General features: G+C 35.9%; 1 protein-coding gene across 1 annotated transcript in view; it reads right to left on the reverse strand.

Annotated features, from left to right (window-relative positions):
* CENPC (centromere protein C) overlaps positions 1-5,530 on the reverse strand; it is a 94,961-nt gene that overhangs the window by 29,761 nt on the left and 59,670 nt on the right. The gene's annotated exons all lie outside the window — the stretch shown is intronic.

Genomic DNA, 5,530 nt, shown 5'->3' on the forward strand with positions numbered 1-5,530 from the left:
ATATCGAGTAATCTTGTTCAGGTCCTAAAACTTAACAACTAGTCCAGGAAGGAAATCTGATTTTAGAATCTACTAAAAGCTTTAATTTAAAAAATTCTGATAAAAGAAATGATAAAGACCTAACCTAACTAAGATAGAAGTTACTGCTGCTGCTGCTGCTAAGTAGCTTCAGTCGTGTCCGACTCTGTGCAACCCCAGAGACGGAAACCCACCAGGCTTCCCCATCCCTGGGATTCTCCAGGCAAGAACACTGGAGTGGGTTGCCATTTCCTTCTCCAATGCATGAAAGTGAAAAGTGAAAGTGAAGTCACTCAGTCGTGCCTGACCCTCAGCGACCTCATGGACCGCAGCCTTCCAGGCTCCTCCATCCATGGGATTTTCCAGGCAAGAGTACTGGAGTGGGGTGCCATTAGAAGTGACTAACTGGGAGTAATTACCTAAAGGCAGCTTATGACGTAGGGAAGTGAAATGAAAGTCGCTCAGGGGTGTCCAACTCTTTGCAATCCCATGTCCATGGAATTCTCCAGGCCAGAATACTGGAGTAGGAAGCCTTTTCCTTCTCCAGGGGATCCTCCCAACCCAGGGATCAAAACCTGGTCTCCTGCACTGCAGGCGGATTCTTCACCAGCTGAGCCACAAGGGAAGCCCAAGAATACTGAAGTGGGTAGTCTATCCTTTCTCCAGCGGATCTTCCCAAGCCAGGAATAGAACTGGGGTCTCCTGCATTGCAGGTGGATTCTTTACCAACTGAGCTATCAGGTAGTTAATCATAGCTTTTGTTGAAAATCCTTAAAGAACTGCAACTGTTTTCTTTGATATCTCTACCCAGCCTCCTGACAAACAGTACTGTTCAGAGGAACGTAGGCTCACCTCTTTGGTAGCTGCCAACTACTTAGCTTACTGCAAATACATGAAAACAAGATACATTATTCCTAGATTGTATAAATCTCTTCTCTCGTATCTCCCTTACAAATCCCATGTTTTGTTTCTTGACTCAGTCTACCAGCTTATTTTTATCATTTGTGAGGATAAAACTGCAACATAACTAAAGAGCATGCAAAATTCTGAGTATTCTTTGATAATTTATTTTTGGAGTTTCTAGTCTCCCTCCAGGTCCTACCATCAGTCAAAACAAAACAAAACAAAAGGATTGTTAGAGAATACTATAAACAACTGTATACCAACAAATTAGATAACTAGAGTGAAATGGACAAATTCCTAGAAACACAAGAATTGCCAACACTGATTCAATAAAAAAAATAATCAATTTCAAAAGACTTAGAGAATAAATCAGTAGAAAGAAAACTGCCCAGATGATTTCACCACTGAATTCTACCACCATTCAAAGACTTAACATGACTTCTTCACAAACTCTTTCAAAAAAACAGAAAAGCACTTCCCAACTCATTTTATGAAGTCATTGTTATCCAGATACCAAAGGTGCACAAAGAAATCACAAGAAAACTACAGACCAAAAGAAAACAAAACCCCTCAACAAAATACTAGCAACATAAAAACAGAATTATGTGTCATGATCAAATAGGATTTATACCAGAGATGCATGTTGGGTTTAAGCCAAAAATCAATTAATGTAGTACATTTTATCAATAATAAAAAAAAAACTATCACATGGTCACCTCAATATACTGATGCCAAAAAAAGCATTTGACAAAACACATTTTTTCACTATAAAAAACACTCAACAAACTAGGAATAAAAAGGAACTTCCTCAACCTGATAAAAGGACATCTACAAAAACCCCACAGCTAATAACATATGGAATGGTGAAAGACTGGCTGCGTTCCTGTTAAGATTAAGAACAAGACAAAGTCGTCTACCATGCCACTCTTACTGAGCCCAGTATTAAAGACTTTAGCCAGAGCTATAATGCAAGAAAAGGCATCCAGATTGGAAAACAAAAGTAAAACTATCACTATTCACAAATGACATTCATGATCTTTTACTTAGAAAGTCCTATAAAATCTATTTTTAAAAGCTATCAGAACTAATACATGAGTTCAACAAGATTGAAGGATAAAGATCAACATAAAAATATCAATTTTATTTCTATACATTTGCACTGATCAATCCAAAAGTAATATTTAAAAAGCAATTCCATTCACAACAGCATCAAAAGGGATACTTAGGAATGAAATTAACAACAGAAAATATAACATATTACAAAAACACTGTTGAGAGAAATTAAAAAAGATCTAACTAATAGGAAAAACAACCCTGTTCATGGATCAATAGACACTGTTAAGATAGCAATATTCCTTAAACCAAAAGATTCAAAGCAATCTATATCAGAATTCTGACATCTTTGCAGAAATTGACATGCTGATTCTAAAACTTATATAGAATTGCAAGACTCAGAATAGCCAAAATATTCCTAAAAAGAAAACTCACACTTCCCGATTTCAAAACTTAACCTCTAACCAATGATTATCAAAACAGTGTGGTTCTAGAACAACTGATATGTAGACAACAGAATAAAATTGAGAACTCAGAAATAAGCCCATACATCTATGGTCAGTTGATCTACAAAAAGGGTTCTAAGACTATTCAATAGGAGAAAAATGTCTTTTCAACAAACAGTTATGGGACAACTGAATAGTTTCATGCAAAAGAACAGGGTTGGACTCTACAGCATGTAGAAAACTTAACTCAAAGTGGATCAAAGAATTAAATTTAAGAGCTAAAACTACAAAACTCTTTAAAAAAAAAGGGGGGGGGGTAAATCTTCATGAACTTGAATTGGACAAAGAATTCGTAGATATGACACCAAAATACCAATAGCAACAAAAGCAACCAGACAAAATAGATAAGTGGGACTTTATCAAAATTAAAAACTTTTGTGCTTCTGGTAGTAGGAAAGCTTCTGTGTGTGTGTGTGTGTGTGTGTATAGTATGTATAATATATATATTTTAGAAAATTTATGAATTTTTGCCAAACCAAAAAAATTTATGACATTTTGATTCCACTTGTTTGACTTAGTATGAACAGAATGCTAGATTTCTAATTTGTATTCACTCAAAACTTTGATATAGTTCCATGTATTTTGGCATCTAGTATTACTGCTAAAAGTCTAGAAAATTTATTATCTTAGTGATTTGAAAAAACTTTTGAATGAGGATGGAAACTTCTAATCTAATTCTGAGAATATAAAGAAATACTATGTTGTTAAAAAAACAGGAAATTAACAAGTGATACAGTATTATTAACTAAAGTACAGATTTTGTTCAAATCCAAAACTTTCTGCTACTGCCCATTATTTGTTTTCATACCTTATTCAAGGCTCCACACTGTATTTAATTGCACTGAATAGCTTCAGCTGCATGCAACAAATTCTGGTAAAATCTCTTTTCATTTTTATTCTATTACAAATATTTCCTAATTTTCCTTGTTATGGCCTTTTAGATACACTCATCATTTAAAAGTGGACATTTAATTTCCAAATACATGGGATTCTGTATAAAGTATGAATGAATGAAAGTCACTCAGTTGTGTCCAACTCTTTGCGACCCCATGGACTATACAGTCCGCGGAATTTCCCAAGCCAGAACACTGGAGTGGGTAGCCTTTCCCTTCTCCAGGGGATCTTCCCAAACCAGGGATCAAACCCAGGTCTCCTGCATTGCAGGTGGATTCTTTACCAGCTGAGCCACATGGGAAGCCCACAAGGGAAGTTTAAGGTATCCTTAACATGAATTTCTTATTTTTATACTAATTTCCCATTCAAATGCTTTCTTCTCTGCAATCATCCTCTGTGTTTTTTTTCAGTCTAACTTCATTGAGGCTTTCAATGGCTAAGTTGAAGATCTCTCTTGGTTAAATGTCACACTGTACTTGTGACATCATACTTGAAGATATATGGGTTATTTTCAAGTATCTTTTGATATTGATTTCTAACATAATTCCACAGGAATAAAAGAACAGACTGTATGATTTCAATCCTTCAGACCATGAAATTTTTGCACTGTTCAATTTTTGAACATCCCTGGATATGTTCCTGTATCTCCTAGTTTACAGCCTATAGGAACTTGAATAGAATTTATATCCTGCTGTTGTGTGAAAATTGCATAAATCTTAATTATGTTAAATTGGTTCACAGTGGTTTTCAGGTCTACTATATCCTTCTTCTCTGTATACTCATTCTATTAATTTTTGAGTTTTTATTGAAATGCCAACTAAAAATCTTAATTTATCTACTTTAAAAAATTATAATATATAGTGGAACTGTATGTAACCTTGTTCTATATTTTCTAAGTTTTCTGTAAATGTGTTAGCATACTTCCATAAATTAAAAAATTAAAATTAAAAAGAAAAAAACAACTTTCATGCTTCAAAGAACACCATGAAGAAAATGAGACAACCCAAAGGATGAGAGATTACCAAATATGACTTATTTGAAAAGAAACTTATATCTGGAATAAATAAAGATCTCTCAATACAATTCAGTTAAAAAAATGGCAATCCAATTAAAAATCCACAAAGGATCTTAGTCTTCACAGAATGCAAATAAAAATCACAATGAGATACAACTTCATACCTATTAGGATGGCTAGAATCAAAAAGCCAACAAATGTTGACAAAGATGTGGAGTCACTGAAGTCAACTACTGATAGGAATATGAAATAGTGCAGATGCTTTGGAAAATGATTCTGCAGTTCCTCAAAGGATTAATGTAAAGTTATCATATGACTCGGCTTCTCTAGTGGCTCAGTGGTAAAGAATATGCCTGCAATGCAGGAGACTGAGTTTAATCCCTGGGTTGGGAAGATCCCCTGGAGAAGGAAATGACAACTCCTGGATTCTTGCTTTCTTGATGATGTTCTTTGAAGCACATTGTTATATTTTGATTATCCATTCATCCATTGCTGGACATCTGGGAAACAACCTTTTGATTATTATGAATAATGCTGATAAAAACATCTGTGTACAAGTGAAAGTGCTGAGACATATGTTTATTGTTGTTTAGGTGCTAAGTCCCGACTGACTCTATCGTGACCCCATGCATTATAGCCCACCAGGCTTCTCTGTTCACAGGACATGTCACATTAGGACGAGTAAAATATCAAGACAATTACATGTTTGATCTTCTACACGTAGTAAGTAGACTATACAAATGTCTCAAAGATCTTCCTTTCTATGAACCCAGATACCCAACAGGTATCCTAAGCAGATACTGTAATAACTATCAACTTTGGATGTTTCTAAATAGTCCCATTATGTGTAAGATAGGGATCAGATCAGATAAGTCACTCAACCGTGTCCGACTCTTTGTGATCCCATGAATCGCAGCTCGCCAGGCCTCCCTGTCCATCATCAACTCCCGGAGTTCACTGAGACTCACGTCCATCGAGTCGGTGATGCCATCCAGCCATCTCATCCTCTGTCATCCCCTTCTCCTCTTGCCCCCAATCCCTCCCAGCATCAGTCTTTTCCAGTGAGTCAACTCTTCGCATGAGGTGGCCAAAGTACTGGAGTTTCAGCTTCAGCATCATTCCTTCCAAAGAAATCCCAGGG

The sequence above is a fragment of the Bison bison genome, unplaced genomic scaffold (genome assembly GCF_000754665.1).
Source record: "Bison bison bison isolate TAMUID 2011002044 unplaced genomic scaffold, Bison_UMD1.0 scf7180017864279, whole genome shotgun sequence".
Taxonomy (NCBI): Eukaryota; Metazoa; Chordata; class Mammalia; order Artiodactyla; family Bovidae; genus Bison; species Bison bison.